This window comes from Felis catus, chromosome F1 (assembly GCF_018350175.1).
Source record: "Felis catus isolate Fca126 chromosome F1, F.catus_Fca126_mat1.0, whole genome shotgun sequence".
Classification (NCBI taxonomy): Eukaryota; Metazoa; Chordata; class Mammalia; order Carnivora; family Felidae; genus Felis; species Felis catus.
In genome coordinates this window covers 42,750,101-42,776,312 of record NC_058384.1, presented here as the reverse complement: position 1 = coordinate 42,776,312, position 26,212 = coordinate 42,750,101, and the positions used below count along the sequence as shown (strand labels likewise).

The window sequence follows — 26,212 nt, the reverse complement described above, 5'->3', positions numbered from 1 at the left end:
AGGCGCTATTCCCTTGAATAAGGCCCCAGAGCCCTGTGAGGCCTGGGGAGCCCTGCAGCCCTGTCCCATTGCTACCTCCGCTGCCACCCCTAGAACATTCCTGTGAGCCCTGGACCTGGTCATAGCAACTCAAAGAGTGGCCATCCGCACAGCTGGGGGCCCAGGGCCTTGGAGTCTGCTGGTTCAAAGTACCTGTAAATATGTGCCTGAGGTTGGAAGATGGGGTGGGGGGGGGAGGCTGGGAGGTGGAAGAACCCGCTTTGCTTTCAAATGGACTCTGCAGTTACAGACGGGAACCCTGCAGGAATCATACAAGCCGTGGGTCCCCAGGAAAGGGGATGCAAGTCAGGCTCCTGGCCTCAGGCATCCAGGCTCTTGCGGCAAAGCCACCTCCCCGTTGCCACGGGGCTTATACTGCTTGCACCCTTGACAATGAATCCCTCCTTCTTGGGGAGAGAAACAGTCACAGGGGTTTAACCTGTCTCTCCTCTGAATCCCAGTCCTAAACATGGTGGCCATCCCAGAGAAATTAGGCGAGGTGGAAGAGGATGGAGCGAGTGACCTCCTTTCTGTCACAGAGATGCCACTAGAGGGACATCCGTAGCCAGTTGGGGACAGGGAGGAAGAGGCACCTTGCAGGTTGCTGTGTCCTAGAAGAGCTAGAAACCGAGCAAATGAGAGTGAGCAGCCTCTCCCCTGGCACAGAGAGCCAGGTGCATGGCTCGGGTGTGTTTTGCCTGGCGGGGGGACAGCACGACTGTGCCCCGGAGGTCTATTTAGACAGCCTAACTGGCCGTCCCGGCTTCTACACTAGACCGAGCCTGTGGGCAACTGAACATGCTGGGTCTAAAACCAACAAAACAGCTATTAAGCCTGATCTCTTCTATACATTTAAGATTGCCCTCTTTTTTTTTTTTTAACCCTAAATAGAAAGCAATATTTATTTCCCCTTAAATTTTAAGGTGTTACGTAGGGCCTATCATTTCCATCTATTGAGACGATTTCTGTTGAGCGTAGTAGCTCTCCCTCCCTAGGGCATGCCACTGAGAGGTCCCCTTGCCTTCCATGTGCTCGTCCACGGAGCCAGGACACGGTTCTGTGGCTCACCGTGGCAGCCTTCCCATCTCCTTGACAGGCTCTATCAGTCAATACGTCTGGGATGGCCACTCGGCCAACTGCAGACAGCTTAAGCATGCTATCTTGCAGCCCACATTTCTGCATTCTCCCCCAGATGGACTTCGTGGGAGGCTGTGTGAAATGCAGAGATAGCGAGCTGGAGGCATTCCTCAGAGCTCTCGGTCCGGTCCCGGCATCAGAGAAGTAAACGCGGTTGGCTGAGCTAGGGTAGGTGACCAAGTAGAATTTTATTGGTCTCAGCACTGAAAGTCCTTCTCCCAGTCCTGGACAAACTGGGATGGTTGGTCACCCTAGTTGAGCAGCTTCTTTCTAATGGCGCCCTCTTCCTTCCTTCCCTCCCCACCCTCCCTCCCAATCAACAAATAGTTAATGAACGTAATGGTCTGCGAGGCTGTAGGAAATGGGGACGTAGATACAGACCTCTGAGCCCGTGGACCTGACTTTTCTCCCATCCAAGTACTAACCAGGCCCGACCCTGCTTAGCTTCCGAGATCAGACGAGATCGGGCGCGTTCAGGGTGGTATGGCCGTAGACTGGACCTGGCTTTTCTAGTGAGAAGGGAGAGTTGATGAGCAGGACACATAAGTAAGAATATGTAGTCTTGTGGGATGGTAACGAGTACTATGGAGAAAAAATAAGTCAGGGAAGAGGAGGAGTGGATGTGTAGAGCCTTACACGGGGTGTTCAGGGAAGGCCTCACTGAGAAGTTGACATCTGAGCAAAGCCTTGGGGGGAGCGAACCAGGCAGTTATCTGGGGGAAGAGAGATCCAGACAGAATAGCAAAGGTGAAGGCCAAGAGCAAGGAGGTCAGTGTGGCCACAGCAAGAGAGGAAAGGGAAGGCCAACCGTGACGGGGGTTTGTGTCGGGCCTTGTCAGCCACTGGAAAGACTTGGGCTTTTCCTCCAGTTAGAGGGAGAGCCACAGCAGGGTTCCGGGAAGACGTGGCATGGTTGAACTTGAGGGGATGCCTCCTGGCTGAGAACAGCATGGGGGCAGGGCTGGCAGAGGGCAGAAGCAGAGAGGCCAGGTGGGCATCTGCAATAATCACCTCCAGGTACTCATCACTTCTAGAACATTGCCAGGGATGGGCACTAAGTGCACGTCTGTATTTTCTAAATCTATCCCCTTCCCCATTTTGAAAATCAAAGCCACATTGTTCCACAAACTCCCTGCTGCTCTGCTTTTCCAGGTGATTCTTCAAAGGGGGCTCCACCATCATGTTTGCAAGTTCTGTCCGTGCCCTTGCCAGTAATGGCCAGTGGAGGTCATTTAAGGGAGTGAGGAATGACCTTGACTGGCCTTCAGTTCCATCTTGTGTTCGTCAGTCGCTCGGGGAGAGGCCACAGTGACTGCCGGAGCCCCTACCCTGCCCTTTCCTCTGTCAACCACTGACAACGCCTTGGCTGTTCCAGGCCCAACGTCTACATTCCTTCTTGCTGGTTTTACCCAAAGAACCCTCGTGTGTTCCTCAAAGGTTTCCCAAATGTCAAATCAATGTATCTTTAGCCTTCCCAATACAATTTTTTTTTTAATATTTATTTGTTTGGGGAGAGCTCAAGTGGGGAAGGGGCAGAGAGAGGGGGACAGAAGATCCGAAGCAGGGTCTGCGTGGACAGCCTGACAGCAGCGAGCCCAATACGGGGCTCGAACTCACAGACCGCAAAATCATGACCCGAGCCAAAGTGGGACGCTTACGTGACTGAGCCCCGCAGGTGCCCCTGACCTTCCCAGTACAATTCTGACGCATTTGCACAGTCCCTTTGCACTTGCCCATTAATTAAAAGCCTCTCCTGTATTTTTTGTAGTAACGGTGATGATTGAACACCTACCACGTGTGGCCACTCTCACAGATGTGTCACACACGCCGCTTCACTTCAACCCACAGCTGCCTTATACAGCGGATGCCACTAGCCCCATTTGATAAATTTGGACGTCAGAGCTCAGAGAGGTTAAATGACTTCCCCAAGGTCACGCAGCTAGTGGGTGGCAGAGTCAGGCTTCAAACACCGTCTGATTCCAAGGGCTCAGGTTTAACCACCCTGCTCTAGTATATTCAAATTCATATACTTCAGAAGTATGTCAGTAGTTTCTCGAGAACACGCGAACTTCTAAAATCTGCATGCCTTAGAGAGCTCCTGCACAGCCACGTTTATTTTTAGACGCTGCCCTCTTTTATTTTTCTTTCTTACACTCAAGATAATTTGTGACTCCATTGTCAAGACTGCCGTTGTGAAACCTCTTGAACTATATTCTCTTGAGAATCACAGTTTTGATTCTGTTCTCTGAATTTTTGAAACATCCTTTGTAGAAGTCTGGGCGGGGGCGGGGGGGGGGTTTCTGATTTTGTCCCCTCATCCTTCCCTTCCTTAGATACTGTGAACTCTACAAGTACGTGGTGGCTTCCTCCAGAGTTTCTGATCCCTCCCCTCACCGACCAGTTCTTCTGTGTCGGTCAGAATTACATCCCGAGCAGCCTTTGCCAATGGGTTTCCATTGCTTCTGAGCTCAGACATCAGCTGGGCAAGTCAGGAGCTCCTCAGAGGCTCGACACTGAGCCCAGCAAAGCACTAAACAAGTGTCTAGGCGGCAGGAGTAGCTGTCGCTGACTTCTCCCGGCCTTTGCGCCATTATACAACATTGATTAGAAAATGTGGTCCCGAGGCGCCTAGGTGGCTCAGTGTGTTAAGCGTCCAACTTCGGCTCAGGTCATGATCATGCAGTCCGTGAGTTTGGGCCCCGCGTCGGGCTCTGTGCTGACAGCTCAGAGCCTGGAGCCTGCTTCGGATTCTGTGTCTCTCTTCTCTCTCTCTCTCTCTCTCTCTCTCTCTCCCCTAACCCCTGCTCATGCTCTGTCTCTCTGTCTCTCAAAAACAAATATTTTTTTAAAACAAAGAAAGAAATACGGTTCACATGGCCTCCTTCTGGCCAGGTGGCCCGGATCACTCTCATACCACAATGCTGAGCCATCCTCCTTGGTATCTTCATCTACAAGCTGGTTATGCTGCCGTGAAAAATGGCAGCTCCCTTGGCAACAAGAGGACAGGAGCAGGTTTGACGGAGTGGGAAGGACCTCTACTTCATCCCTTCACTGCCACTGTCAGAAATCAAAATGGCCAGGCTGTCGGCCTGTACAGAGGGAAGAAGGAACCCACGCTCAACATCGTAGTAAGAATAATGTATGGCCCATTGTGGTCCATTACTAAGCTCCTGGATATCTACCTTTTCATCTGCCCTTAGTAATTACTCAATGAGTTAGGCAGCACAGATAGGATTATTACCCCCATTTTACAGGTAAGGAGACTAAGGCTTGGGAACTTTAGATGAATTACCCAGCATCACACAACCAATAAGGGTAGAGCTGGAGTTTGAGTGCTGGTCTTCTAATTCCAAATGCCCATGCCCTGTCCACTTACCCCCACTACCTTCTACATGACAAACCAAGGAATAGAGGGGTGCATTCCTCTCAGGGGTGTGGGATGCTAGATAGCGGTAATCAGGCACCAATGACCGAGGATAAAAATGAGATGGTATCACTTGTGCTGACAAGGATGAAAGGAATGGGTGTGTGGTGGGCGGGAGCAAGAGCCCCAGGACTTGTGGGAGTGGAGATGATCGAGGCAGAGGAGCCACGGGCTGAGAGGGTGAGCTGTGGCAAGTGCCGTAGTTCCAGAGCTCAATGGCCACCGGCCACCACTTGGTTTAGTCCCAATTCTCGCGGCTGAAGCCAGGCACAGAGTCCTCCGATTCAGGAGCCTGCCTTCCAATGGCTTCAATGTCATTATCTCCATTCATGTCACAGTGAGGGGTGGAAGGGAACTAGCACTCTGGTGTCCTGGTTCAGGGCAGGGCTGGACTATCACTGGAAGATGGAAAGCCATCCTCCTCAGGGCCCTCCACCGGAGCCAGTGGTTCAAAGATGCTCTTGGAGGGTCCGTGCGCCTCTATGAGCTCCCGACAATTTTTTCTGTGTATATGATCATGAGATTTGCTGGAGAGAGGGCACCTTGGATTTCATAAGATTCTGAAATGGGTCCAAAACCCAGAAAAAACAAGAATCGCCACATTAGAAGGTCCCAGGACCCACTCCCAAGTACACAGCCTCGAGAGTACGGTTGGGAGTTGTTGCCAAGGGCAACAGAGACACCCACAACAGTTGGACGGTCTGTCAGGGAGGGTCAGGTCGGTGAACACCATCTCTGCACCTAAGTGGGATTCAGATTTACACATACAGACATTTCCTTTCAAATGAGGAAAATGAATTCCCGGTGTTTCCATTTGCAAAGCAAGGGCTCCTGTATCTGCCCCTAACCTTCGATCCAAACGCCAGGCTTTCAGATCGCCAACATCTACGGGCTTCCTGGAACTCTTGCCCCACCCCCATGTCCACTCCACGGCTTTTCCAACCTAAGAGCCACATTAGAGATCACTCAGCCAGTCAACAGCATCTTTCTGGCCACCAAGTGCCCCAGGAGGGCACAGGATTCACCCAAGTGCCAGGGAAACCCAGCCTCCAGCCCTTCCCCTCTTTAATCTTAGGCAGACTTGAGTCATCCCTCCTGTTCTGCTTCTCCTTCCACAGTTCCTCAACTTCTCTGACAACCCCTCTCCGCCCCACGTGCACACACACCAGCTGTGCGCACACGTGCACATGCATGTGCGTGCACACACACAATTCTGTAAATGTCGTCTGCAGCTCGGCTCCAGTCCCCCATTCTGCACACCATCTGCTAGAAGCTATTTTAAGCACCTAATAAAACTGTTTTAGAACGAATCCCGGGGTGTTCTGCCCTGTGCTCCCCTAGGGCGAGAGCTGTTGGGCTCCAGATGGAGCTACATATTGGCACCAAGAGAAGGAGAAAGAATCGACCCAGGGCTAGCAGGAGACCCCAGTCACTTCCCCACAAACCATGTTGGCGTGTCTTAGCTTTGACCACGGAGGACCCTACGTAAAGGGGAGGACATTCAGGTCTGCGCGGGGAACACACCTGGATTCAAATCCCTGCTGTGATCCTTACTATCCCCGGGACTCGGGCTAGTGACTACACCCGTCTGTCTCATCTGTGAATGAGGGCTGCCGTACCTAACTCCAGTTCTCCCAGAGAACTGCACCATTCTCCACAGCCACCTGGAGGGCGTTCAAAACACACATTGCTGGGCTCAACCCCAGAGGACCCAGTCCCGTGAGTCTGGAATACAGCTTGAAAATCTACATTTCTCACACAGGTTCCTAGGTGGTGCCGCTGATTCGGGACCAGGCTCTAAGAAGCTGCGACCCTAACTCCTGAGCTGCGGCGAGGATTAATGAGAAAATATATGTAAAGCACCTGGCACTTAGCAACGTGGTGGTTCTCAACCTTGGCCGTGCATTAGAATCACCCGGGGAGCTTTAAAACCTGATGCCCAACTCCACAGACCAATTAAATCAGAGTCTCTGGGGGTGAGGTACAGCCATTACTACTGTTTTTAAAAGCTCCCCAGGTGACTTAAATGCACAGTCAAGGTTGAGAGTCACTGTAGTAAGAGCTCAAGACATTTAAAACAACTTTTATGCCTAAGCCAGCTGCCCCTCTTTTCAGGACCTCTCTTCTTTCCCCAGGGCCCCAGTCGCCCACTCTGGTTCCCGGGGGAAGGACGGTGGGGAAACTTAACCTTGGCTCTGGCTTCCACAGTGGCCACGTGCGAAGGCCCATTTGGAAGATGCGAACTTTGTCCATGCCTTCAGTGGAGTTCGTCAGACATTCACTCAGTCGTCAACCGAGGTGCTATGACTGTATTTCTGCAGCTCCTGGGAGGACACGGGGATGAAGAAAATCCAGCCCTGTCCGGAGTTTGTACCGTAATACAAAAGACACAGACCTATGGACTCTGGGATCTGGAAGAGTCCTCCAGCCCCCACCCCTCACCCATCACCAAAGTTCTCTCCGCAACCACCCACCATCTCATTCCAGCTTAAATACTTTAAGTGGCCGAGAGCTCATTACCTCATAAGGCAAGCCCATCTGGTTTAGCAGCTACTTGTTCAAAAATTCTTCCTTAGACTGAACCGAAATCCCGGGTCTGTGATTCCTTCTCATTAGCTCCAAACTTTGGAAGCGACTCAGCCCAGGCTTCCCCCACGGTGACGGCACCGTAGATTCCTTCTACAGTGGGAGGAACCCAGAACCGGCAAATCGAGAGTGCATTCGACATCGCCATCAAAGGCCGGTACAGAGGTCCTTACCTGAGTGCTGTCTGGCTCTCACAGGTTGTGTGGGGACACAAGAGTCAACATAACGCCAAGGACTCCCCGAGGAACCGACCACACTCTGACTTTTACCCCCACTCAGTTCTTTCCCGCTTATCCACAGCCTCAGCCTCACCCAGCCCCCGTGTCAGAGGTCTTTGTCCGTGTCTGCTGATGGTGGGTGGTCATCACCACACAAAACAAATGTGACTCAAACCTGCTGTGAAATGAAATTGGGTATCTCAGCCCCCAACGTCAGAGGAGTGTTTAAATCACCCACAGAGCCACGGAAGAAATCAGGCTCATGGGGCTCAGTAAATAACTGAGGATGAGAAAAATCAACAAGGACCATGACATAAATAGCTCCCTCCAAAGTAAAGGAGCTGGATAGAAAAAATAATCGAGAGAGGCCCATGGGAAATGGATGAAACGCTACGATGTTTTCACCAAACAAAACCTGCATTAAGATCCCGCTGGGCAGGGGGCGCCTGGGTGGCTCCGTTGGGCGTCCGACTTCAGCTCGGGTCATGATCTCACGGTCTGTGGGTTGGAGCCCTGCGCCGGGCTCTGTGCTGACAGCTCAGGCCCTGGATGGAACCTGCTTCGGATTCTGTGTCTCCCTCTCTCTCTGCCCCTCCTCCACTCACACTCTGTCTCAAAAATAAATATTAAAAAAAATTTTCGTAATAAAAAAAAATCCTGCTGCAAAGTCAAAGAAGAGATGAGGAATGTTTCCCTCCAGGAACCTACCACGTGATTAGGGAGTCAAGTCTTACCCAATGAAACCATTTCTATACTATGCCGGTAAAATGAGACCACAATGATCTAGAGTGAGATGAAGGGGAAACACAGGCTAAGAGCTCGGAAGAGGAGAACCAACAGAGACCAGAAAGGCTAGTGAGGCTTCGCCAAGAGGGAGCCTGTTTTTAAGAAAGACACCACGTTCCTCCTTGCTGACCCCTCTGCGGACACCCACCGCATCCCGGTCGAGAGAAACCCCAAAGCTTAGGAAAACCGAGCACCCAGCACTCTGAGAACTCAACCGCAATGTTCGTGGTCGAGATCCCACAACACGAACATGCAATGGATCAGGCCAAGTGGCAGAGGCAGGCTTGGAGCTGGAGGAACCCCCTAGGAGAAGGGCGCACTTGAGAAAGCACTCCAGCGCCTGGGTGACTGAGGCCCAGCCCATCGGGGCCCCGGCAGGCCCCAGCTGGGACCCCCAGTGGGTCCGGCTGCTTCAGCTTGAGGTGACATGAGGAAGGTCAACATCACATTTGAGCTGAAGGGAAATCCACGCCCCCTTCCCTCCATGCTGCTTCTTCCCCTTATGGATCAAAGGGGCTTCCCACCCATCATCACATCCATCCCTGCCTCCAGCTGGACCTCAGCCAGTTTTCTGGAGAGAAACCAGGTGAGAGGCAGAGGGAGGGAGAGACACGCCGAGGGGAGTGTGGGACCGAAGGGAACATCATGTTTCCCACCTCTCAGCCTTCCCCTATTTTTGCAGAGAAGAAACAGGCTGAGATTAACAGAGAGGGGAAAGTAAGTTGCAGATATGGACCGGAGGGGAGAGGGAGTGTTCGTGGGGAGGAGATGCAGTTGGGAAAATGACAACTGTGATCCTTGGCCACCAGGGTACCTGTAAGTGCTCAGCTCCTCCTCCTCATCCTCCAGCGCCTCTGTGCTCACCGGGCACCAGTGAGGCCCGAGGGGAGGTCAGGGAGTCAAATGTCCTTACCTGGGGCAGCCTAGGCCAGGGGAGTCAGAATCGGGGTTGACCTTCTCTCACTTCCTGCGGCCCTCAGAAAGCGGGAAGTCCTAACGCCCCCACCACCCACCCTTGTTCCTACTTGGCTTTTAAAAAAAAATTTTATGTAAGTCATCTGACTTCTTTAATTTTTAATTGTGGTTAAAAAACACATAACAGGGGCGCCTGGGTGGCTCCGTCAGTGAAACGTCTGACTCTTGATTTCAGCTCAGGTCATGATCGCACGGTTTCTGGGTTCAAGCCCCAAGAGATTCTCTCTCTCTCTCTCTCTCTCTCTCTCTCTCTCTCTCTCTCCCTCTCTTTCTCTCCCCTCCCCTGCTCATGTTTGCTCTCTCTCTCTCAAAATAAACTTTAAAAACAAACAAAAACGCGTAACACAAAATTTACTATCATAACCACTTCTGATGGCGCAGATCAGAGGCGTAAAGCGTATCCACCTTGTTGTGCGACCAGCAGCCAGAATTTTTTCCTCTCGCAAACCTGAAGCTCTACCCGTTAAGCAACAGGTGCCCACCGTCCCCTCCCGCAGCCCCGGTAACCGCCACGCTGCTTTCCGTTTCTCTGAATTTGACTTCAAGTAGGTGGAATCATACAGTCTTTTTGTGACGGGCTTGTTTCACTTAGCACAACGTCCTCAGGGTTCATCCACGTTGTGGCGGAATCTCCTTCCTACGGAAGGCCGCGTAGTACTTCCTTGTGTGTATACAGCACATTTAATTGTACATTTCGCCACTGGTGGGCACCCGATGTGCCTAAACCCTTCGGTGCTCGTGCACAATGCTGCTGGGAACGTGGTGTGTGTGTATCTTTTTGAGACCCGGCTCTCACTTCTTTTGGGTCTACACCCAGAAGGGGCATGACTGGATCACATTACATTTCTGTTTTTAGTTTTTTGAGGAACTGCATACTGTTTTCCACAACGGCTGCACCATTTCACATCCCCCCCACACACACACACCAACGGCGCACCAAGCTCCCGGGATTTCCACGCTACCTTGTTTTTAGGTCACTGAGCACAAAGGGGCTCCCCGCACCTCCAGACTTGAAGTGAGAACCTCAGTCCAGTTCGAACGAGTGGGGTCCCACCTTGGCCTGCCTTCTTCCTCGGAGCCCCCACGTCCCCTGTGGGGCAGTCTCATGGCCGTGACGAGGCCTGATGAGCGCTGTCCTCCAGCAGGCCTGAGAGGAGCAAAGAAAACAAGGACTTTGAAGGCAGTGAGTTAAAGCAATGCCCAAGAATAGTCGTGCTCTCATAGCAGCTCCCGCCGCAGGAGCATGCCGCCGTGAGACAGGTGTGGGGGAAAGGGAACAGGGGCCACCACCCTCTCCTGAACTGGCTGCATGGGGCAAGTGGCCAGAGCCCAGGGCAAGGGGATGGAAGCAGAGAGGCTGGCCGGGGAGAACAGGCGTGGGAGTCGAGGCCACAGTCAACTCTCCCCTGAACCTCCGTGACAGTCCCCAGCCTGGCCTCTCTGACGCCCTTCTTGCATGTGGTAGAGAATCAGCAGTTAAAACGCTCCTTCTAAAATTCAATCCAACCCAGAGGCGCCCAGGGGGCTCAGTCGGTTGAGGTTCCAACTTCCGCTCAGGTACAGCTCGTGGGTTCGAGCCCCGCGTCGGGCTCTGTGCTGACAGCTCAGAGCCTGGAGCCTGCTTCGGATCCTGTGTCTCCGTTTCTCTGCCCCTACCCTGCTTGCGCTCTCTCTCTCTCTTTCTTTCAAAAATAAATAAACATTTAAAAAATTGTCTTTTAATTCAATCCAATCCTATCACTCCCCTGCTGGAAATGTGTCACGACTCCCCATAGCCTTCAGACTAAACTCCTGGACACACAATCACAGCACTTCATGACCCAGCCTTGCCTACCTCTCCATACGTCTGCTGTGTCACTCCCTCCTTGTCTGAGATCCAGCCACACAAATGAGTTTCACTGACTAGAATATACCACACTAGCCATCTATCTTGAGACATTGCTTACTCTCAACTTGGAACATTCTCCTCGCAACACCGTCCTTCCTCTCTTCATCCAGCTAGTTCTATTCATCCCTAGGGTCTTAGCTTAGATGTCACTTCCTCCAGGAAGCCTTCCACAGTCTCCCCGATTCTGAGTCGGAGCCTCTTCTCAGCATTACCACGGGGATCACGAGAAGCTTCTTGCACTGGGTGTATGCCCTCCTGGTGATTCGTTCGTGTCCCTAAAACACTAGGTTCTGGGAGCAAAGTGGAGTCTTGTTCGCTTTGTATCCCTGGCACCTAGAACACAGCCTGGCTCAGTGTAGGTGTGTGTTACAAGTTTTTGACGCGTGAATGAACGTGTGAGTAAATGCATGAAGGCCTGAATCGCGGGGCTGATGAGACACGGGAGCAGTGGGGGGGCTGGCCGACGTCCATCTCCCTGCCACCCACATAAAGTGTTCTAACGTGCAACCACTAATGTCAAGTTTAAAATTAGCCCTATCTGGAGCACCTGGGTGGCTCAGTCTGTTAAGCGTCTGACTTTGGCTCAGGTCATGATCTTGCGGTTCGTGGGTTCGAGCCCCGCGTCCGGCTCTGTGCTGACAGCTCAGAGCCTGGAGCAGGCTTCGGATTCTGTGTCTCCCCCTCTCTCTGCCCCTCCCCCACTTGTGCTCTATCTGTCTCTCTCTCAAAGATAAATAAATATTCAAAAATAATAACAAAAATAAAATTAGCCGGATCTTTTGATTTCTTTCTTGTCTTCTGGACTTTAGTGCCTCCCCAAAGTTATGGGAAATGAGGGTAGGTGAAAAAGGGTGGGGACCATGCAAACGACACCTGAACGCTGGGGTTCCTTCCGAATCTGATCCAAAGCTCTGGAACGTAGGCATATTTGAACTTCCCTGGATGTCCCCTGTCCTGTGACACTGAGGAATGACAAGGCCCCCCTGGCTTCCCAGCTTCCACCCAGTGATCATGTCCTTCACCGCACCCCGCCCTTCCTCGGCTCTCCGGCCCCCTGCTAGGAGACAGCTGTGATCTATGGCCGGTTGCCCAGGGAGCCAGACTGGCCAAGGGGCCCTACAAGCCAGGTGTGACAGTGACGAATCTCTCAGAGCTGGGCTGTAATTGGCCATTCCCTGTGGGGTGTAGAGACTTAGCAAGACAAAAGTCTCCCCTGTAGCATCCTCAATCCTTTTCCTTCAACTGATAAACAGCAGGTCCCCAAAGCGGGAACATTTGGGAGGGAAGAGCAATGATTTGGGGGAGAGGTGTGCAGAAGGGGACCCATCCCCAAGTTCTGGTTCTCTCCCCAGCTGCACATTCTGGGAGCAGAGTTCTAGGGAATTTTAAGTAAATACTGCTGTTATCACACTAATAACCGCATGCAGAACCCCAAAGAGCTTCCATATCCATTAGCCCTGTCACTCCCATGCCGTCGCTGAGGGGGTGGGAGCAGCAGGCAGGGTCTCCTTACAATGATGGCTACCATTCTTCAGCAGGTGTCCCCTGCAAGACAGGAGGTTCGCACACATTATCTTTGATCTTCCCAGAAATCCCAGGAGAGGAAGAGGGGTTTTTTTAATGTTTATTTCTGAGAGAGAGAGAGAGAGCAAGAGGGAGAGGAGCAGAGAGAGTGGGAGACAGAGAATCCCAAGCAGGCTCTGTGCCGTCAGTGCAGAGCCTGACGTGGGGCTCGAACTCATGAACCCTGAGATCATGACCTGAGCCGAAATCCAGAGTCAGTCGCTGAACCGACTTAGCCACCCAGGCACCCTGAGATGAAGAGTTTTAACCTCATTTTAGAGGCCAAGGTCTGGAAATTAATGTGACTTAACCAAGATCAGGTCCAGAATTCAAACCAGAACCTACTGGCTCTACTCCCAGAGCCACCCCCTCATGCGGCAAGTGGGTGAGGTGTGGCCCTTTGTCACATAGCGAACCGAGGGCCATGTTGGGACAGAAGACCAAGACACCTGCCCTCTCTCAGCAGCCATGCTGTGGCGGGGGGGGGGGGGGGGGACAGAGCCCTGTGCTGCCCTTCCTCTTTGCCCCTGGGTGCAGCTGCCTCCCCACTCTCACCCATTTCCAGAACTGGCGGAGCGAGTGTCCAAGACCTCTCATGCCCATTCCCTTCTGTACATCAGTAGCCACATTACATCTTAATCAGGAGGAAACCTGAGGCAGTTCGCGTGGGGTCTCATGCAAGGAACATGTCCATGGAGAGTGACGACCACTCCACCCGCACGGGCCCCAGAGGACACTGCCCAGGCTCAGGGCAAGAGACAGTGTGCCAAACCCTTGCAGCTTCGGACGGGTTGCCAGAACTGGGCTCCTGGACCTCCTGCCTCCCGCCCCAGTGCAGCCTCCTCAGTTATCTCTTTGCATAGGGGGCCGGAGGTCCGGGGGGGGAAGGTCCAGAGGTTACATCACAGGCAGAGCTCAGCTTAGTCTGGAAGATGCTTTCTCCAGTGAAATGAGATTCCATCACATCCAAAGTGAGAATGGAAAGGCCCAGACAGACGAAGCTCTGAGACTTGCGCTCAACAGCTGTTTTCTAGATTACTCACACACACACACACACACACACACACACACACACACACACACACACAGCACAGCTCTGCTCCAGAAGACAATGTTGCCAAGCATCACCCCACAAACGAGGAGAGGCGCTCCAGCTCCCCTCCCTCCCCCTCTGCCCAGTACTTAGACTCAGAAACCAGAATCACAGGTGACTCAGACCAGACCAGACCCCAGAAGCCTGTGGCTCTTGCCGTCTCATATTATTTCCTGCTTTGAGCTAAGTTCCAGAGTCATCCAGCCAAGCAGTCTAGAGCAGTGGAAGATTTCTCTTGCCAAAAAAGCAAACGTGAGGTGAGATGGCATTAATCATGCACGTATAGCGTCCAGACAGGAGGCAGTGATCTGGAAACTGCGCTGGTCGGACCTCACCTTGCTCGGCCCGAGCGCCACATGCTAATAGCATCGATAAACTGGGTCCCCGTCAGCGAAGGCACCAGAAGTGGGTCTAGCCGAGACCCTTCCACACTGCAGCCTGTGAGAGCCAGCTGCAGATGGCTTTAGGATGATCATACGGAAGAGGGAAGAGTGTGGTTTCCAGACGTCTACAGGGGACGCTCAGAACAGGGCACGTGAGCTACAGGGAGGTAGGCTTCAACTTGGCATAAGGAAATTCTCTAACAGCCAAAGCTGGCTAAGTTATATCCATCTCATACGTAAGATATCATTTATATCTGTATCTATATCTAGAGCATGAGTTATCTCTTGAGGTGGTGACAGCTCTGTCACAGTATATATTCCAACAGTACAGCATAGTGTTTATGAACGGAAGCCACCAAGTCAGATACATCTGGCTTCAATTCCTGACTCTTATCATTTACTAACTGGGTGACTTTGAAGTAGTCACTTGAAACTGTTTCTTCATTCGTACGTAGGCATAATTACCTCCTCAGGTTTTGAGGCTTATATGAGGTTAATGCATATAGAGTACCTCACAAGGGTAAGTAAGCGCCTGATAAATTGTCGCTAAAACGATTCTTAGGTACAATGACAAGCAGACATGAAGCGGCTACCGGTTGAGGGATATCAACAAAGAGCGTCTCGGAATGGTTGGGGATAGGGCCGGATCATCTCTGAGATCCCTTCTAACACAGAGGAAACCCAGATTTATTCACTTGTGTTCTTTTCTGTTCTTTTTTTCTCGTTCAGCAAACGAAACTACTCTGTGACAGAACCTACGCTAGCCCCTGAACAAACAAGGACTGAGAGACTGCCTCACTCTTCCCTTCCCCCGATACCTCTTCAATCATCCCTTGCCTGAAAGCCCTCCTCAGCGGATCAGAAAGATGAGATATTGGCAGTAAACACGCACACACGCGCGCACACACCGCCATGCCCTCATCAACACGACGATCACTGAACTCTGTGCAAAGCATAAATGTTTCAGGACTTGGCTGTTCACTCCTGCAGCCAGCTTAGGGTCACGCACTGCCTCACAGTCCGTCTCCGAACCCTCTTGATGATCCACCCATTGGCAGCGAAATCCGTCTGCCACAGCCTGGCTCTATTCCAGGAATCTATGCCTTGGGAAAACTAACAGACAAAGGTCTGCAGACCTCCATCATTACAAAAGTGACCCTGGTTAGCAGGGACCCTCATTCTACTAGGAATAATTGTCTGTTCCAGGAGAACAAATCATAACATCTCCATTGGTGGAATCTGAAATAACCGACGTGGCCTAAAGCAGCTGACCGGCCACCTAGTTATTCTACCAATAGAATAGTAGATTCTATTGGTTATTCTACCAAGTCAGGAGCTCAGGGCTGATTTCTGCTTTTGGAATGGTGGGCGTTTAACATTGGCAGGTTAGTCTTGGTGAGACTGAGGTTAATCCTTTGCCAAGCCCTCAACTTGGCACCGTGGCCACTCAGTTCACAAGCCCACTGAGCAAACTCTGGGGTTGCTGAGGGAAAATTCTAATGAACATCCATGAAGTAGACCATCTTGTCTACCTGATTACCAATAGGACCTTGGTAAATATCCAGTGGAACACAGATATTCTCATTCTGTGCCCATTCCAGGAGACCCATCCACATATCTTTTTCTAAACTTCCCTGTCACCAATTCTTGAATCTTATCTTATCCTTTGCAAGCTCTTGACTATCTGGCCAAACCATTAGCAAAGCACATGAATCAGTGAGAACCTTACCTCTGGCCGTCTCTCCTCCTCCCAAGCAAATTAGTCAAGTCGTACTGCTCAAAGTACTCCCCCCAGGAGGATATCTGTTCTCCATTTCAGGGGTCCTTCCGAACGAGCTATTATGCTAAGGTGGCTTCCTTTGGGTGGATATAAATACAGCATGAAGAGTTTTGCAAAGCAATCTTGATTATTCTCCTCCTTGGTCAACTTTCCATGAATCCATGGGTGTAGATTGAGGAAGAGGTGGCAAAGCCACAAGGGTGGGCCCTCTCAGAGTTTGAATGACTTGTTACTAGAACGTGAGCCATTGGTATCTGCTTGGCCAGGTTCCATTGATATCATTTGCACTTCATGATGAAGTGCTACTGGGCATGCCTGAATTTTTGGCTTGGTCAACATGATGAGTAGCTTTGGCTACAAGCTCATGCATGGTCCAGTGGTCAGGGCTTTTGTCTATCAGGGCCAGAACAAAGCCAAAACTATCACTCAGAAGAATAGTGACTTGAGAAAGAGAGAGTATGTTTACTCCCAATGCCTCAGGACCTCCACTGGGATGCTCCTACTGAGTTTGCCACATGTGACATCGGCATCATAAAATTGGTCTCCAGGGGCACCTGGGTGGCTCAGTCAGTCGAGTGTCAGACTCTTGGTTTGGGCTCAGATCATGATTTCACGACTCATGAGTTCTAGCCCCACATCTGAAAGCCGGGGAGCCTGCTTGGGATTCTCTGTCTCCCTCTCTTTCTGTCTCTCCCCCACACTCTCACTCTCTCTGTCTCAAAAATAAATAAATATTTTTAAAAAAATTGGTCTCCAAAATCCAAAGGGACCAGCTTCCGGCCAAGATGAAGTAATAAGGATAGGACTTACCCTCCCACCTAAAACAACCAAAAACCAGACAAAATATATGAAGCAACCATTTATGGGACATGACATGCTAGGCAATGTAGCACAGTGATCCTTTCGAGGTGAGAAATAAACAAGACCATCCCGATGATTGTCCAGGCTCGCTATCTTCAGAGAGTTTCCAGGCTACAGGTAGGGAGGGGATGCCAGGTGGAACAGGGCAGGTAGAATTTGCCTGAAAGAAGAGTGGAGAAAAAGTTGCACAGAACTCTAGAGATCCACAAAGAGAATCTCCCTCCATCCCTCAGCTGAGTACTCATCAGCCTGTACAGGTGAGGAATCCATGCGAAGCTGGAGAAAAGAGCAAACTGAAAAGGTTAAGGTGAAGAGTGCTCACCACTCACGCACGCTGAGAATAGCGTCTGCTCCCACAGCCCACACTGGAAACCCCATGCCTGGTGGGGCAGTGAACGGGGCGCATAAAAGAGTCTTGTCTCACTCGAGGGGAATAATTAGCTCTAGATTATTGCTTCTCAACTTCCTCAATTGACATTTGGGGCCAGATCGTTCTTTAATGTATAACAATTGCAAACCTCAATACGCCTTATAACAGAGCTCCACGATATGTGAAGCAAAAATTGATAGAACCACAAGGAGAAACTGACACACTCACAATTACAGTCAGAGATTTCCACCCCCCCCCCCATTAATTACTAGAACAAGTAGTCGGAAAATGAGCAAGGATATAGACGATCTGAACAACACTGTCGCTCCGCTCGACCTACTCACCATGACAGCACACTCTACCCAACAATAGCAAGAATACACATTCTTTCAAGGAAACATGAAACTTTTATCAAGAAAGATCATCTTCTGGGCCATAAGTAACATTCAATGAGTTTTAAAGGATTTGAGTCATACCAAGTATGCTCTCTGACCACAAGAGAAATAAATTGGAAATCAATGCAGAGAGATAACTAGAAAATCCCTAAAACTCTGTGGGCTAAATAACACACCTCTACACAATCCATGGAGCAGAACAAAGGAAAATTAGGAAGCGTTTTGAGTCAGATGAAAATACAAATACGACATCAAAATCGTTGGTTTTGGGGTAGTGATACTTACATGACTTTTATTATTAATCATAATAGCTCAACTTTATTGAGTGAATATTATTATGTGCCAGGCATATGTAAGTACTTTACATGTATTATCTCATTTAATTCCTGGAAAAGTTTCACATGAATAAGGTACTATTATTATTCTCATTTTGTACCTGACGAAATAGAGACTTGGAGAAACAAACAAAAATCATAGCAGTACTTAAGGGGAATTTAGAGCACTAAACACATAGTTTAGAATAGAAGCAAGGTTTCAAATCGCCTCTCTAGGCTTACGTCTATCACTGCCCTGATCTGTGTGTGTCTCCCCAACAAGGGTGTAAGCGCTCTGAGGACTGTGCACATACCTCGTCCATTCTTAGGAGTCCAAAGGCCTCCAGAAACATGACTTGACTTAACCAAAATTCCGCCATTATTGTTTTTCCTGTTCTAGGAGGTAGGGAACGCCCTCTACTCCATTCCATCTGGAACAAACAAAATTCTGGCCCCATAATGTAAACCAGGTCCGCCTCTGCAGAACTGGAGATGGGCCCATTCCCAAGTCCAGTCTGTGAGGGAAGACAGAACCGGCCACCCAGACCCTTGAAAATCGAAGCTCTTTCCTACCATCGGGCTTTGCCCTTTCTAGTCCCTCTTGCCCCAGTTCTTCATGTGACCAGCCCCTTCTCATCCTTTTGGTGTCAGCTCAGATAACCCCTGGGAGGCCTTCTGAGATATAATGTGCCCCTGAGGCTCCAGTAAGCCCATTACCTGTGACCCAGATTTCATCTGGATGACTACCCCTCCCCCAGTGGACAGCCCTGGTGAAGCTGTCACTCAAGGTGCCCTGCCTTCCTCAGCCCAAGAGTGAACACCTCTGTCTCTGGACTGTGACTCCTGGGCAGAATGTCACAAAAACAGAACACGGTCCAGAGACATTTCTCCCAAAGGCCACCCTCAGAAGAGACCATCTGTGGGTGCCTGCCTCCGCTTACCCTTTTTCACTTTTATTCTTTCCTTTGGTCCCTTATGAACTCCCCTTATCCTTTCAGAAACTTCCTTTCGTTGAGTCAGTTTCTACTGCTCGAGGGCAAGGACTCTGATACTCATTTCCTACCCTCAGTCACTATTTACTCCATCCATAGCATTTTTCAAAACCCAAAATAATTTTAATTTTGTTGACATTTATCATCCACCGCTGCCACTAGAATGTAAGCCCCATGTGAACAGGGACCTTCCCTGCCTCGCTCCCCGCTGTCCCCCAGCACCCAGCCCCAGGCTGGCATGCCGCCACAGGGGCTCCAGAGGGAGGCAGGACCACACTGTGGCCTGGGTCGTGCTGTGAGGTCTGCTTTACTGGAGCGCTGGGCTATGGGAAAGAGCAGGAAGGAGAGGGCAGTGGGAGCCCATGAAGGAGCCTCCACTTTTCCTGGGAGAGCAAATCCAGCTTTGGCATTCCCAGCAACAGATTCCAAGACCCGATCTCTCCTCTGCTCCCCCTTTGATCTCTACCAATCCTTTGTAAATCTCAAGCAGTGTCTTGTAAATCTTTAATTACAAGAAAATTGCAACCCAACCAGCGAATACATGAACAGTGTTGATAAATATTTAAAATTGCTACAGCAGCAGATCTGAAGGGATTAAGAAAAGATATATTGGAGTGACAGTTATTAAACACTACATCCCAGTAAATGTTACAGAGCAGATAAATAATGCAAACCCCTGACAGGCTCTCCCTTGCCGACAAGACAGGGGAGATCAGCGAGGGGATATGGAGTCGAGGCGGGGGCGTGGGGGGTGGGGGTGGGGAGTGAGTCCTCACTGCCTGTGGCTGGGGTGTCCGGGAGTGGACAGCTATGGACTTAGCTTGGAGGCTTGCCCTGCCTCACACTCCCTCAGCACCACTGTGTCCACAAAGCAGAGGTGGATGGCGGCTGGAAGGCAGGGGAGAGAAGTCTCTAGAATGGCTGTTTTTGGGGAGCTCCAGCTGCTGAGCCCTCCTTCAGCGCTGTCCCTCGAGCAGCCACAGCCCAGACTCTTCCCAGGGCTCTGGAACTGGGCCATTTAAGCCATTACCACCATACAACCTTTCACAAGGGAATGGGCATCCTTCCTTCACTCAACTCTCCTCACTCACTGATGCACCGTTCACCTGTCCCCTCCCTCATGCCCTGATGGACTCATTCATTGATCCACACCTTCACTAGAGAGTGCATTCTTTCACACACTGATTCAATTACTTATGCTTGTACTGATTTACTTATTATTTGCTCACTCACTGGTCAAATGTTTATTGAGCACTTGTTATATAGCAGGGGAGATACAAAGCTGAGCGAGACCCAGCACTTGCCCTCAAGATCTGAGAGCCTCGGGGCGCCTGCATGGCTGAGTCAGTTGCGCATCCGACTTCAGCTCAGGTCACGATCTCACAGTCTGTGAGTTCGAGCCCCGCATTGGGTTCTGTAATGACAGCTCGGAGGCCTGGAGCCTGCTTCAGATTCTGTGTCTCCCTCTCTCTCTGCCCCTCCCATGCTCATGCTCTGTCTCTCTCTGTCTCAACAATAAATAAAAACATTTAAAAAAATTTTAAAAACAAAATAAAGATCTGAGAGCCTCGTCGGGCGGGCGGTGGGGACCAGAAAGATAAAAATATTACATAAAGGGACCCTCGGCACTTGGAGATTCCAGATTTGCAGTTTGACTCTTCGATAGGCAACCACAGGGGTCTGTGACTGTCAGAGATGCGTACTGTTGTTGAGACACAGATTTAACCACACCGAGGCTGGCATGTGGGGATGAGGAAGGCTGGAGAAGACAGGGAAGGCTTCCTGTAGGAGGTGATGTCAGGGCACCAAGTGTATGCCAGGCAATTTGTTTGTTTACTTGTAACAATTCCCCAACTCACCTTAAAGATGTAGGAAATCAGAGATCAGCTTTCCAAGGTCACAGTGGTAGTGGCAGAATAGAATCAGAACCAGAGACTGATTCCGAAATCAGTGTGATTTCTACTACACAAGACTGCTTCCCAGGGGGGCTGGCCTGGCCAGCCACCTATCTACAGTGAAGAAGAGAAGGAAAATCTCTCCCCTAAAAATAGTGAGACAGGGTTATCTTGTTTATTTATCTGAGATCTTGAGTCTACAATTCAGTAAGCCTAGACAACTGTATACAACCAGGTAACAAACACCTCAGTTAAGACATAGAACATTCCTACCACCCCATGAAGATCCCAGCAGAGGCCACCACTGTTCTAATTTGTCATAAATGTCATCAGTTCTGGAGCATCACGCAAATGGACCTAAGGGTATAAACGGTTTCTTCCTCTTTTAAAAAAACATTAAAAAAAATTTTTTTTAATGTTTATTTTTGAGAGAGAGGCAGACAGAGCACAAGCAGGGGAGGGGCAGGGAGAGAGGGAGATACAGAATCTCAAACGGGCTTCAGGCTCTGAGCCGTCAGCACAGAACCTGACGAACTATAAAATCATGACCTGAGCTGAAGTCGGACGCTTAAATGACTGGGCCACCCAGGCACCAGCCCCCCCGCTAAAATTTTTTTAAGTAATCTCTACCCCCAGTGTGAGACTGGAACTCACAACCCTGAGATCAAGAGTCACATGCTCTCCTGACTGAGCTAGGCCGGGGCCCCTGTTTCTTCCTCTTACCATAATAAGAGAAGGTTTTAAAAGGGGACTTTTGGGGGCGCCTGGGTGGCTCAGTCGGTTGAGCGTCCGACTTCAGCTCGGGTCATGATCTCACAGTCTGTGAGTTCGAGCCCCGCGTCGGGCCCTGTGCTGACAGCTCAGAGCCTGGAGCCTGTTTCAGATTCTGTGTCTCCCTCTCTCTCTGACCCTCCCCCGTTCATGCTCTGTCCCTCTCTGTCTCAAAAATAAATAAACGTTAAAAATAAATAAATTAATTAATTAATTAATTAAATTAAAAAAATAAAAGGGGACTTTTGTGGGGCGCCTGGCTGGCTCAGTCGGTAGAGTGTGCAACTCTTGATATCAAGGTTATGAGTTCCAGTGCCACCATGAGGGTGGAGATTACTTAAAGATAAAATAAGAAATAAAAGGGGATTTTTGTAAGAAGCTAAAGGCAATCCTCAGGAATGTCCAACACAATGACGTGACATATCCCCAAGTTTTATCTGAACCGTAGAAAAGGCAAGCCTGGATGGCACTGCCCAGGCCTCCCAAATCCCTAGTTCCATTTGCTGGCCCCAACCCTCTAGGAGGTGGGTGATAACCACAGAAGCTCAGGGGCCCCAACTTCTGGGTCTGAGGAGCCTCTGACCCTTCTGGACCCGTCCCCTTACCTCCTCTCAAGGTGTGAGCACCAGGGACATACTGAGCCTATGCTAGTCATCTACTCTCTTACTGCCGTGGACCTCAGGAGTTACCTTAACCTCCTGAGTAAGGAAGACTCCTTTCTATCTGGCCTCTAGATTCCTTCCCAGCATTTGAGGCTGTCCTGTACTTTCCTGGCCACACCTTCCTCATGTCTCCAGGAGGCAGGAATCTAGGCTTGTTCGGGGAGCCCCACCGTCTCCTTTGAGGTCCTGGGCCGCCATCTTGGTTCTGGCTTTCTAGGAGCTGGGAACCTCTAGAGTGGACACAATCTCTGCAGGGCTTCTGCCTTCACACCGGATTCTCTGTGAGCCAGCACCTGCCCCATGCCTCTCGGTCTCCATCAAAGCTGGCTTCCCTTTCCGGAGCCCCACCACATCCCTGTTTGCCACGTAAAAAGTGCCTCTTTTCTCATTTAAAGAGCAAGGACAATGGAAACGGCTTGACTCACAGAATGAACAAGTTAGCTCGGGGAACCAGACTTGTCGATTGAGGGTATGATATCCAGGTGTTCCCTGGGGAGGAGCAGAACATTCCCCAGGGCTGCTCAATTATATTTTCACTGTCTGGGAAAATTGCTTTTATACATGACAACTGGATAGCAAAATTTCCTGACACAGGGTGACTGGGGAAGGGAGGTAGATTCTGCCACAGTGGAGACCCCTGACGGGACCAGAACTGGATCAGAAGCAGGAATGGGGGCGATGACCTCAGGGCCCCCTGGCTGATCCAGTGCCTTCCCCTAAAAAGGCTGTGGCTGAGCCAGAACTGCTGGGAATGACTGACTGAATCTTTTTAATTGATGTCCTGAACATCTCAGCAGTAATTGTCTGTGGCTCAGTACTAATGGGCCCTGTGGCATTCTTCCAACGCACCCCCCACAAAAGACTCAGGCTCTGTCTCACCAATTATCTGCCTTGTGCTGCTCATCTCAGAAGGAAGGAGGGGCCGGGGCAGGATGGTGTCCCTCTTCCAGAGTCTGTCCATCAGTCAGTCAACAACCTTAAAGAGCCCTTCAGAGGCAAATGCCTCTTTCATTCACTCTGATTCACTCTCTTGTACTATTTCCTAATTGTCTCTGTCTCTGTCTTTCTCCCTGACATCATCATTTATCCAACAAAGATGTAATGAACTTGAGAGGCAATCTAGTACAAGAAAGAACACCAGCTCTGGAGCCAGATTTTCTCGGTTTGAACCCCAGTTCTTCCACTTACTAACTCTGTATCTTGGACAAACTATATTTTGGATACCTTGTCTGTGAACTGGAAATAATCAAATACTCACTCATAAGCTAAATATGCAACCTGCTGGGGCGCCTGGGCGGCTCAGTCGGTTGGGCATCCGACCTGGACTCAGATCATGATCTCACAGTCCATGGGTTCAAGCCCCGCATCAGGCTCTGTGCTGACAGCTCAGAGCCTGGAGCCTGCTTCAGATTCTGTGTCTCCCTCTCTCTCTGCCCCTCTCCCGCTTGCTCTCTCTCTCTCTCTCTCTCAAAAATAAATAAACATTTTTAAAAATTTAGAAAACAAAATGCAACCAGCTTTGGAGGATTTCTGGCACCTAGCGCTGTAGACGTATTTGCTATTAAAATAATTACTGCTATGATTAAAACACAGTGCTAGACAGAGATAAACAGTGATCAACAAAGAAATTCCAAAAAAAGAAAAAAGAAAGAAATTCCACCCACCCTCATGGATCTTACACCTTCAGAGGAGGCCTGCATCTCACAATTGTGACAAGCGGGAGGAAGTAGAAGCCAGGGCCTAGGAGGGACATGATGGGAGAGGGGCACCCCTGCGGACTAGGACCTCAGGGAAGGTGCCCCTAAGGAAGCTTAGGGGTTGAATTCCAAAGGCTGGGTGGCAAAGGCAGCAGAAAGTGAGGCCATCTCAGCAACTGAAAGCCTTGTGTTAATGAAGTTCGTGGAGAGCCTCAAAGTTCAGGGCAGGGAGGGCAGGAAATGAAGGACCCAGGGGAGCCAGCAGTCAGCAGACCACTGGTGTGGCCCACGTCATAAGTACACACAGCACCAGAGGCATGGCTCTGAGAGAAATAATTAATAAGCTGGACTTCATTAACATTACAGACTTGTGCCACGTGAAAGACACTGTCAAGCGGGTAAAAAGACAAGGCACAGACTGGGAAGAGATATCTGCAAAAGACACGTGTGGTAAAGGACGGCTGTCCAAAATACACAAAGAACTCGGGGCGCCAGGGTGGCTCAGTCGGTCAAGCATCTGACTCTTGATTTCAGCTCAGGTCATGATCTCACGGGTCATGTATCTGAGCCCTGCATCAGGCTCTATCTACCCTGACAGTGCAGAGCCTGCTTGGGATCCTCTTTCTTCCTCGCTCTCTGCCCCTCCCCCGCCTTTGTTGTCTCTCTCTCTCTCTCTCTCTCTCTCTCTCTGTCTCTGTCAAAAAATAAATAAACTTCAAAAAAATAATAAAAAAACAAAACACACAAAAAACTCTTAACACTCAATAGTAAGAAGACAAACACGTGATGAAAAGATGGGCAGAAGATCTAAACGGACACCTCACCGAAAAAGATACGCAGACGGCAAGTAAGTATGGGAAAAGAGGCCCCACATCATAGGTCACCAGGGAATTGCTACCCACCTAGTGGAAACGGCCCAAATCCACAACAGTGACAACACCAGGTGCTGCTGGGGATGTCATCCGTTGCTGGGGGGCGGGGGGGGGGATGCAAAAAAGTACAGCCACTTTGGAAGACAGCTTGGCGGTTTCTTACCAAAGTAAACATACTCTTACCATACGATCCAGCAATCTACCGAAAGGAGTCCAAAATTTAATGTTTGCACAAAAACCTGCACACGGATGTTTATAGCTGCTGTATTCACCACTGCCGAAACTTGGAAGCAAATAAGATGTCCTTCAGGAGGTGAATAAATACGTTGTAGTACATTCAGGCGATGGAATATTATTTCGTGCTAAAAAAAAAAAAATGAGCTATCAAATCATGACACGACATGAAGGAGGAACCTTAAATGCACGTTACTAAGTGAAAGAAGCCGATCTGAAAAGGCTGCATGCCGCACGGTTCCAGCTATATGACATTCTGGAAACGGCAAAATTAGGAGCTAGTTAAACGTGGTTGCCAGAGGGTAGGGAATAAAAGGGACAAAGAGGATTTTTAGGACAAAACTCCTCTGTGTGAGCCTATGATGGTGGACCCAGATCGTTACACACTTGTCCAAACCCACAGAAGGACAACACTGGGAGTGAACCCTCATGTCAACTATGGACTGTGGGTGATTAGGATGTGTCAGTGTGGGTTCATCAATTGTAGAAAATGTACCCCTCTGGGGGGGGGATGGTGATAATGGGGGAGGCTGTGCATGTGTGGGGAAGGAATATATGGGAAATCTCTGTACTTACCGTTCAATTCTGCTGTGAATCTAAAATTGCTCTAAAAAAATAAACCGTATTAAAAAAAGAAAAAAAGGAAAGAAAGAAAAAGTCAACCAAGGCAGCATCGGTGGGGAGGGAGAGGGAGAGGGACACAGGCTGCATGTGAGGATGAACTGGGGGTGAGAGAGAGAGGAGGGATGAAGGTGATTCCCTGTTGGGCCCCAGGCCCTGGGTAGGGTGAGGGGACTCTCGGAGGGTCTGCTGGAGAAGCCGGTCTGTATGCGGGATGGGATCGTTTGGGCCTTAGACACACTGGCTTTGGGAAGCCTGAAACAGCCAGGGGAGGGGGAGGTGTCCGGCAGGCATCTAAATTCATGGCTGTAAAGTTCAGAGATGGGGCAGAGCTCTGGGAAGCACCTGCATGTTTAAGCTGCTGGTTTAAGCCAGGAGATGGAGAGGCCTGCCCAGGACAACGTGAAGAGACCGAAAAGTAGGCCCAGTCTCTGCAAGGGTTATACATGCCTCCTCACATGCACCCCAGCCGCCAGAGTTGGGCCTTCTTACCAATCCCCATCGAAACGTAGGCAGCTGGCGCTCCCCACTTTCGGGAGAAGGGAACCTGGTCAGAGGCTTCAGGGCCCAAAGTCAGGTAGGGATGGGGAGCACCGGAGGCAGCCGGGGGTACAGGGAGGACAAACAGGAGAGGAAAGAGGTACAGGAGGGAAGGG

At 50.3% G+C, this 26,212-nt stretch overlaps 1 long non-coding RNA gene across 4 annotated transcripts in view; it reads right to left on the bottom strand.

The window, feature by feature from the left end:
- LOC109495716 overlaps positions 1–26,212 on the bottom strand; it is a 57,652-nt gene that overhangs the window by 7,865 nt on the left and 23,575 nt on the right. For 2 of the 4 annotated variants that reach the window (XR_006591888.1, XR_006591892.1), the window contains exons 4-5: positions 15,822–16,893; positions 10,128–10,312 (exon numbers count right to left, since the gene is read on the bottom strand). This is a non-coding gene — a long non-coding RNA (uncharacterized LOC109495716). Of the gene's footprint in view, positions 1–10,127; positions 10,313–15,821; positions 16,894–24,683; positions 25,064–26,212 lie in introns of those variants that run through there. The other 2 variants (XR_006591890.1, XR_006591889.1) reach the window with 2 other exon arrangements.